At 33.9% G+C, this 10,161-nt stretch overlaps 1 long non-coding RNA gene across 2 annotated transcripts; it reads left to right on the top strand.

Moving 5' to 3' along the window:
* The first annotated feature begins 1,015 nt into the window (after positions 1–1,015).
* Positions 1,016–10,161, top strand: LOC127010892 (uncharacterized). 2 transcript variants are annotated; one of them, XR_007763763.1, is made up of 2 exons: positions 1,016–1,208; positions 9,962–10,161. It is a non-coding gene; the product is annotated as an uncharacterized LOC127010892 (long non-coding RNA). The 2 variants fall into 2 exon arrangements; XR_007763762.1 differs by lacking the exon at positions 1,016–1,208 and adding an exon at positions 9,175–9,492.

Below are 10,161 nucleotides of genomic sequence, written 5' to 3'. Positions count from 1 at the left end.
TAAGAAACTAGAGCCCTACGTGTTTTTAAAACCATTTAGGAACTTTAAAAGCCCTATGGCATATTAATATTTTACCCGTTAATAGTAAAGGCATTCCCCGTTAAAATTAAAAGAGTTAATTGTATTGAAAAGGGTTGCAATGGTCGATAGTTTCTAGCGTGTCAGAGAGTGCGTGGCATGTTTGCGGTGCAAATAGGCGCTGCGTACAAAAACAAGGAACTATTACGAGCGCCGTTACGTAGGAAAATGCAAGATATACATTTATTTAAAATTTACTTTGATTTTATTGCTAAAAAAAATTTTAGAGGAATAAATAAAAAAAAAAAAAAAAAGAAGTCAATCGGATAACTACTGTTGGATACATGGATTTTGAAACGAGGGGTTCTTCTTAGAATTTTTTTAAAAATTCCAACTGAAGAAATCCCTTACTTATCCTTTAATGATTCCTTTTCTTTTTGACGCACGCTATTTTTCGTCCGAGCGTCAGTTTATTTCGCAATTTGGTTGTGGTCAGTCCAGTTTTGTATTCAATTTTTGTGTTGCCTTTATTTTCGGTATTTTTTTAATTGTGTTACACATTAAAATGTCCAACTCAGTAAAGAGTGCGAATTTACGTGAAGCTGTACGATCACTTTAAGATATTTTCACATTACCTTGGGTGATTGAAGTAAGAAGAGCATTCAAAGATTCTCCATCTAAGACGATGAACGGAGCTAGACATAACCAAAATTATAAAGCAGCATTTCTGACATGCAAAGGACCGTGTTTACAAGCAATCAAAGACATTATAGAAAAAAAAATGCAAAATATTGCCAAACATGTAAAAACAAGTTTTTTATTTAAGATTTGCAATGAGGAAAGACCCTTCTGGTATCTTCTACAAACATGTGTTATGTTCTAAGTAGCTTCCAGAATATTATCATTATGTGATTTGCAAGCTCTTTTCATCGCGAAAAATTGATTCCTAAATTGTAAAAAAGAATGAGTGGTTGTATACGCTTCCTTTTACCTGCTACATACTTTCTGATAAACCAATTGTTATTGTTACAACACGGGTCCACTGGCCTTATCAATGTGACCATGTACGCCTGTCAGTGAATCCTGAAGTCGAACATGAGTTTCTTTTATTAGATAAGATTTGAGACAAAAAAGTTTGCCTTTTTATCTCTGTGGACGGCAGTCCACGTAGTGCAAAGCGCACCAAAAGGGTGAGCGAAGGCGACTTCTATATATACGCAAAGAAATGAAAATCTACTAAATACATATACTTTCTATATTATTACATTCGGCAAGCTGCAATTTACTATGTCATTGCTTAGTATTGTTTGATATTAATAAAGCGTGCCGAATGTAAAAAATAAAGAAAGCGTATTTATTTAGTAGATCATATATTACATTTTCGTCACAGAAGTTGATATCAAAACGTTTGCTTGTTGAAGGTGCGATCGTCACTATATTTTTACATCGTTAAGAGCTCTTTTTGGTTGATATATACAGACAAGGTTTTTGTTATTTGATACTTAAGAGGCTTACACAAAATCCCAATAAAGGATGACCGCCAAGAAAATTATTCATATAACTTCACAAATTATGGTGCCATTGCCGCTATAAACCATTTATGTTATGATCATTTACTTATGCATTAGCTATTAGTTAGTTGTGTCATGTGTGTGCCTACCGTTTTTCTGTGTATATGCCGATATACAAGAGAATGATTTTATATCAATTGCGATAGGTTCCTAGTTACTACTGGCTTAGTCATAAACTTTACATCAAAAACATACCAAAAAATTATTGTGTCCATTTATAACTATTATTGTCTTTTAATACAATTACAATTTCTATTGCAGACATTAACAACTGCATTCCGGCAGCACGACACTGATATGGATGGAATCATAACCATACATTATGAACAATTTTTAAGCATGGTTTTTTCTTTAAAAATTCAAAGCCAAGCAAAACAAATACAAATAACAAATATAATGTAGTAAAAGTTTAAAATATACTTTTATTAAACAACAATGAGGGAATACTTATTGTAAAAATAATTTAGTAAAGATAAATTATTTAGCTCATATGGAAGATACCTCTTTATTGCCGCCACCAACTGCTTTTAGTTAAGAAACTAGAGCCCTACGTGTTTTTAAAACCATTTAGGAACTTTAAAAGCCCTATGGTATATTATTATATTACCCGTTAATAGTAAAGGCATTCCCCGTTAAAATTAAAAGAGTTAATTGTATTGAAAAGGGTTGCAATGGTCGATAGTTTCTAGCGTGTCAGAGAGTGAGTGGCATGTTTGCGGTACAAATAGGCGCTGCGTACGAAAACAAGGAACTATTACGAGCGCCGCTACGTGGGAAAATGCAAGATATACATTTATTTAAAATTTACTTTGATTTTATTGCTAAAAAATTTTTAGGGGGGAAAAAAAAACAAATGAAGTCAATCGGATAACTACTGTTTGATACATGGATTTTGAAACGAGGGGTTCTTCTCTGAATTTCCAATTCCAACTGAAGAAATCCTTTAATTATCCTTTAATAATTCCTTTTCCTTTTGACGCACGCTATTTTTCGTCCGAGCGTCAGTTTATTTCGCAATTTGGTTGTGGTCAGTCCAGTTTTGTATTCAATTTTTGTGTTGCTTTGATTTTCGGAATTTTTTTAATTGTGTTACACATTAAAATGACCAACTCAATAAAGAGTGTGAATTTACGTGAAGCTGTACGATCACTTTAAGATATTTTCACATTACCTTGGGTGATTGAAGTAAGAAGAGCATTCAAAGATTCTCCATCTAAGATGATGAATGGAGCTAGACATAACCAAATTTATAAAGCAGCATTTCCGACATGCAATGGACCGTGTTTACAAGCAATCAAAGACATTATAGAAAAAAAAATGCAAAATATTGCCAAACATGTAAAAACCAGTTTTTTATTTAAGATTTGCAATGAGGAAAGGCCCTTCTGGTATCTTCTAAAAACATGTGTTATGTTCTAAGTAGCTTCCAGAATATTATCTTTATGTGATTTGCAAGCTCTTTTCATCGCGAATAGTTGATTCTTAAATTGTAAAAAAGAATGAGTGGTTGTATAAGCTTCCTTTTATCTGCTACTTACTTTCTGATAAATCTATTGTTATTCTTATGTTGTTTAAATATAACAAAGTTTTTAAAACTAAGAGTGTATTATCGTTATGTGATTTGCAAGCTCTTTTCATTGCGAATAGTTGTTTTCTAAATTGTAAAAAAGAATGAGTGGTTGTATACGCTTCCTTTTACCTGCTACATACTTTCTGATAAACCAATTGTTATTGTTACAACACAGGTCCACTGGCCTTATTAATGTGACCATGTACGCCTGTCAGTGAATCCTGAAATCGAACATAAGTTTCTTTTATTAAATTAGATTTGAGACAAACAAATTTGCCTTTTTATCTCTGTGGACAGCAGTTCACGTAGTGCAAAGCGCACCAAAACGGTGAGCGAAGGCGACTACTATATATACACAAAGAAATGAAAATCTACTAAATACATATACATTCTATATTATTACATTCGGCAAGCTGCAATTTACTATGTCATTGCTTAGTATTGTTAGATATTAATAAAGCGTGCCGAATGTAAAAAATAAAGAAAGTGTATTTATTTAGTAGATCATATACGAGGTGTGTTCAAAAAGTAAGGTGATTTTGTATTTTCAAGAAAAGCTATTAATTTATTTATCAATATTAATGTTGTCCCCTTCAAAGTAATCCCCCTCAGATACAATACACTTATGCCAACGGTTTTTCCAATCCTCAAAACACTTCCCATAAGCACTTTTCGGTATAGCCTTGAGCTCTTCCAGCGATGCAGTCTTTATCTCTACAATCGTTGCAAATCTCCGTCCTTTCATAGGTCTCTTTAGTTTTGGAAACAAGAAAAAGTCACATGGGGCCAAATCCGGTAAATATTGTGGCTGAGGCATTATTGTGGTGTTGTTTTTGGCCAAAAAATCTCTCACAAGCAAAGATGAGTGAGCAGGGGCATTATCGTGATGCAAAAGCCATGAATTGTTTTTCCACAATTCTGGACGTTTCTTTCGTATTGCTTCTCGCAAACGGCGCATAACTTCCAGATAATACTGTTTATTGACCGTACGACCATATGGTAAGAACTCCTGATGCACCACGCCATGGTAATCGAAGAACTTGGCGTGCTTTTTTCGGTCTTGGCTCACCTGGGCTCTTCCATTGTGACGATTGGGCTTTGGTTTCGATATCATAACCATATAGCCATGATTCGTCACCAGTTATGACCCTTTTGAGTAAATCTGGGTCGTCGTAGACGTCATCCAACAGCTCTTGAGCGATGCTCATGCGACGGTTCTTTTGGTCAAAATTCAGCAATTTTGGAACAAACTTCGCTGACACACGACTCATGCCCAAAATATTCGAAAAAATTTCATGGCACGAGCCAAGCGATATACCGATATTTTTTACACAAAATTTGATGCAAATCCATTGATCCATATTTTTCGATAGCAAAAAGCGCTGGCCACGCAAAACAACTTGTTACCTTTACGCCTCTCACAACTAAACAAAAAAGGGGATTCAATTGAAACTTGGTACAGATTAGGGAAGAGTGTACCAACGTAACAAAACAAAAAAATCGATAATCGAAAATATGTTGCCCGCGAAATTTGAAAAGTCACCTTACTTTTTGAACACACCTCGTATTACATTTTCGTCACACAAGTTGATATCAAAACGTTTGCTTGTTGAATGTGCGATCGTCACTATATTTTTACATCGTTAAGAGCTCTTTTTGGTTGATATATACAGACAAGGTTTTTGTTATTTGCTACGTAAGAGGCTTACACAAAATCCCAATAAAGGATGACCGCCAAGAAAATTATTCATATAAATTCACTATTGTTGGTGCCCATGCCGCTATAAACCATATATGTTATGATCATTTACTTATGCATTAGCTATTAGTTAGTTGTGTCATGTGTGTGCCTACCGTTTTTCTGTGTATATGCCGATATACAAGAGAATGATTTTATATCAATTGCGATAGGTTCCTAGTTACTACTGGCTTAGTCATAAACTTTACAACAAAAACATGCCAAACAATTATGGTGTCCATTTATAACTATTATTGTCTTTTAATACAATTACAATTTCTATTGCAGACATTAACAACTGCATTCCGGTAGCACGACACTGATGTGCATGGTTTTTTCTTTAAAAATTTAAAGCCAAGCAAAACAAATACAAATAAAAAATTTAATGTACTTTTACATCATTATTATAATAAACTTTTATTAAAGAACAATGAGGGAATACTTATTGTAAAAATAATTTAGTAAAGATAAATTATTTGGCTCATATGGAAGATACCTCTTTATTGGCGCCACCAACTGCTTTTAGTTAAGAAACTAGAGCCCTAGGTGTTTTTAAAACCATTTAGGAACTTTAAAAGCCCTATGACATATTATTATATAACCCGTTAATAGTAAAGACATTCCCCGTTAAAATTAAAAGAGTTAATTGTATTGAAAAGGGTTGCAATGGTCGGTAGTTTCTAGCGTGTCAGAGAGTGCGTGGCATGTTTGCGGTACAAATAGGCGCTGCGTACGAAAACAAGGAACTATTTCGAGCGCCGCTACGTGAGATATTGCAAGATATACATTTATTTAAAATTTACTTTGATTTTATTGCTAAAAAATTTTTAGAGGAATAAATAAAAAAGAACAAATGAAGTCAATCGGATAACTACTGTTGGATACATGGATTTTGAAACGAGGGGTTCTTCTTAGAATTTTTTTAAAAATTCCAACTGAAGAAATCCTTTAATTATCCTTTAATAATTCCTTTTCTTTTTGACGCACGCTATTTTTCGTCCGAGCGTCAGTTTATTTCGCAATTTGGTTGTGGTCAGTCCAGTTTTGTATTAAAATGCTGTTATGTGGGAGGCAGACAGTTTTAATCGTTTAAGTCGTTTTGTTTCTATCATCAAAATTGTAGGCGGTACAGATTTTCGCGGAGTGTGGGCGTTAGAGTGGGCGTGGCCCGCTGAAACAAATTGAAATGTAAAAAAACTGAAATTGTAAAAAAGAATGAGTGGTTGTATACGCTTCCTTTTACCTGATGCATCCTTTCTGATAAGCCAATTGTTATTGTTAAAACACAGGTCCACTGGCCTTATCAATGTGACCATGTACGCCTGTCAGTGAATCCTGAAATCGAACATAAGTTTCTTTTATTAGATAAGATTTGAGACAAAAAAGTTTGCCATTTTATCTCTGTGGACGGCAGTCCACGTAGTGCAAAGCGCACCAAAACGGTGAGAGAAGGCGACTACTATATATACACAAAGAAATGAAAATCTATTAAATACATATACTTTCTATATTATTATATTCGGAAAGCTGCAATTTACTATGTCATTGCTTAGTATTGTTTGATATTAATAAAGCGTGCCGAATGTGAAAAATAAAGATGATTTGTTTTTCCACAATTCTGGACGTTTCTTTCGTATTGCTTCTCGCAAACGGCGCATAACTTCCAGATAATACTGTTTATTGACCGTACGACCATATGGTAAGAACTCCTGATGCACCACGCCATGGTAATCGAAGAACTTGGCGTGCTTTTTTCGGTCTTGGCTCACCTGGGCTCTTCCATTGTGACGATTGGGCTTTGGTTTCGATATCATAACCATATAGCCATGATTCGTCACCAGTTATGACCCTTTTGAGTAAATCTGGGTCGTCGTTGACGTCATCCAACAGCTCTTGAGCGATGCTCATGCGACGGTTCTTTTGGTCAAAATTCAGCAATTTTGGAACAAACTTCGCTGACACACGACTCATGCCCAAAATATTCGAAAAAATTTCATGGCACGAGCCAAGCGATATACCGACATCTTCAGCAACTTTTCTGATAGTGATTCGACGATTTTCCAAAACAATTTTCTTCACTGCTTGAACGTTTTCATCAGTTGTTGACGTGCTTGGGCGTCCATAGCGAGGCTCGTCATTGGCATCTTCCCGGCCATCTTGGAAGAGTTTGTACCACTTGTAAACGTTTTTTTTACTCAACAGTTTCACCGTATGCCACTGTCAACATTTCAAGTGTTTCGGAGCACTTAATTTTTTTTTTTACACAAAATTTGATGCAAATCCATTGATCCATATTTTTCGATAGCAAAAAGCGCTGGCCACGCAAAACAACTTGTTACCTTTACGCCTCTCACAACTAAACAAAAAAGGGGATTCAATTGAAACTTGGTACAGATTAGGGAAGAGTGTACCAACATAACAAAACAAAAAAATCGATAATCGAAAATATGTTGCCCGCGAAATTTGGAAAGTCACCTTACTTTTTGAACACACCTCGTATTACATTTTCGTCACACAAGTTGATATCAAAACGTTTGCTTGTTGAATGTGCGATCGTCACTATATTTTTACATCGTTAAGAGCTCTTTTTGGTTGATATATACAGACAAGGTTTTTGTTATTTGCTACGTAAGAGGCTTACACAAAATCCCAATAAAGGATGACCGCCAAGAAAATTATTCATATAAATTCACTATTGTTGGTGCCCATGCCGCTATAAACCATATATGTTATGATCATTTACTTATGCATTAGCTATTAGTAAGTTGTGTCATGTGTGTGCCTACCGTTTTTCTGTGTATATGCCGATATACACAGGGAATGATTTAATATCAAGTCATAAACTTAGTCATAAACTTTACATCAAAAACATACCAAAAAATTATTGTGTCCATTTATAACTATTATTGTCTTTTAATACAATTACAATTTTTATTGCAGACATTAACAACTGCATTCCGGCAGCACGACACTGATATGGATGGAATCATAACCATACATTATGAACAATTTTTAAGCATGGTTTTTCTTTAAAAGTTTAAAGCCAAGCAAAACAAATACAAATAACAAATATAATGTACTTTTACTACACTATTAAAATATACTTTTATTAAACAACAATGAGGGAATACTTATTGTAAAAATAATTTAGTAAAGATAAATTATTTAGCTCATATGGAAGATACCTCTTTATTGGCGCCACCAACTGCTTTTAGTTAAGAAACTAGAGCCCTACGTGTTTTTAAAACCATTTAGGAACTTTAAAAGCCCTATGGCATATTAATATTTTACCCGTTAATAGTAAAGGCATTCCCCGTTAAAATTAAAAGAGTTAATTGTATTGAAAAGGGTTGCAATGGTCGATAGTTTCTAGCGTGTCAGAGAGTGCGTGGCATGTTTGCGGTACAAATAGGCGCTGCGTACAAAAACAAGGAACTATTACGAGCGCCGTTACGTAGGAAAATGCAAGATATACATTTATTTAAAATTTACTTTGATTTTATTGCTAAAAAAAATTTTAGAGGAATAAATTAAAAAAAAAAAAAAGAAGTCAATCGGATAACTACTGTTGGATACATGGATTTTGAAACGAGGGGTTCTTCTTAGAATTTTTTTAAAAATTCCAACTGAAGAAATCCCTTAATTATCCTTTAATAATTCCTTTTCTTTTTGACGCACGCTATTTTTCGTCCGAGCGTCAGTTTATTTCGCAATTTGGTTGTGGTCAGTCCAGTTTTGTATTCAATTTTTGTGTTGCCTTTATTTTCGGTATTTTTTTAATTGTGTTACACATTAAAATGTCCAACTCAGTAAAGAGTGCGAATTTACGTGAAGCTGTACGATCACTTTAAGATATTTTCACATTACCTTGGGTGATTGAAGTAAGAAGAGCATTCAAAGATTCTCCATCTAAGACGATGAACGGAGCTAGACATAACCAAAATTATAAAGCAGCATTTCTGACATGCAAAGGACCGTGTTTACAAGCAATCAAAGACATTATAGAAAAAAAAAATGCAAAATATTGCCAAACATGTAAAAACAAGTTTTTTATTTAAGATTTGCAATGAGGAAAGACCCTTCTGGTATCTTCTACAAACATGTGTTATGTTCTAAGTAGCTTCCAGAATATTTTCATTATGTGATTTGCAAGCTCTTTTCATCGCGAAAAATTGATTCCTAAATTGTAAAAAAGAATGAGTGGTTGTATAAGCTTCCTTTTATCTGCTACTTACTTTCTGATAAATCTATTGTGTTTCTTATGGTGTTTAAATCTAACAAAGTTTTTAAAATGAATAGTTTATTATCATTATGTGATTTGCAAGCTCTTTTGATTGCGAATAGTTGTTTTCTAAATTGTAAAAAAGAATGAGTGGTTGTATACGCTTCCTTTTACCTGCTACATACTTTCTGATAAACCAATTGTTATTGTTACAACACGGGTCCACTGGCCTTATCAATGTGACCATGTACGCCTGTCAGTGAATCCTGAAGTCGAACATGAGTTTCTTTTATTAGATAAGATTTGAGACAAAAAAGTTTGCCTTTTTATCTCTGTGGACGGCAGTCCACGTAGTGCAAAGCGCACCAAAAGGGTGAGCGAAGGCGACTACTATATATACGCAAAGAAATGAAAATCTACTAAATACATATACTTTCTATATTATTACATTCGGCAAGCTGCAATTTACTATGTCATTGCTTAGTATTGTTTGATATTAATAAAGCGTGCCGAATGTAAAAAATAAAGAAAGCGTATTTATTTAGTAGATCATATATTACATTTTCGTCACAGAAGTTGATATCAAAACGTTTGCTTGTTGAAGGTGCGATCGTCACTATATTTTTACATCGTTAAGAGCTCTTTTTGGTTGATATATACAGACAAGGTTTTTGTTATTTCCTACTTAAGAGGCTTACACAGAATGATTTTATATCAATTGCGATAGGTTCCTAGTTACTACTGGCTTAGTCATAAACTTTACATCTAAAACATACCAAAAAATTATTGTGTCCATTTATAACTATTATTGTCTTTTAATACAATTACAATTTTTATTGCAGACATTAACAACTGCATTCCGGCAGCACGACACTGATATGGATGGAATCTTAACCATACATTATGAACAATTCTTAAGCATGGTTTTTTCTTTGCAATTTAAAGCCAAGCAAAACAAATACAAATAACAAATATAATGTAGTAAAAGCTTAAAATATACTTTTATTAAACAACAATGAGGGAATACTTATTGTAAAAATAA

Source organism: Drosophila biarmipes, chromosome 3L, assembly GCF_025231255.1.
Source record: "Drosophila biarmipes strain raj3 chromosome 3L, RU_DBia_V1.1, whole genome shotgun sequence".
Classification (NCBI taxonomy): domain Eukaryota; kingdom Metazoa; phylum Arthropoda; class Insecta; order Diptera; family Drosophilidae; genus Drosophila; species Drosophila biarmipes.
The sequence above is the reverse complement of the archived record's forward strand: the minus strand, read 5'-3'. Positions and strand labels throughout refer to the sequence as shown.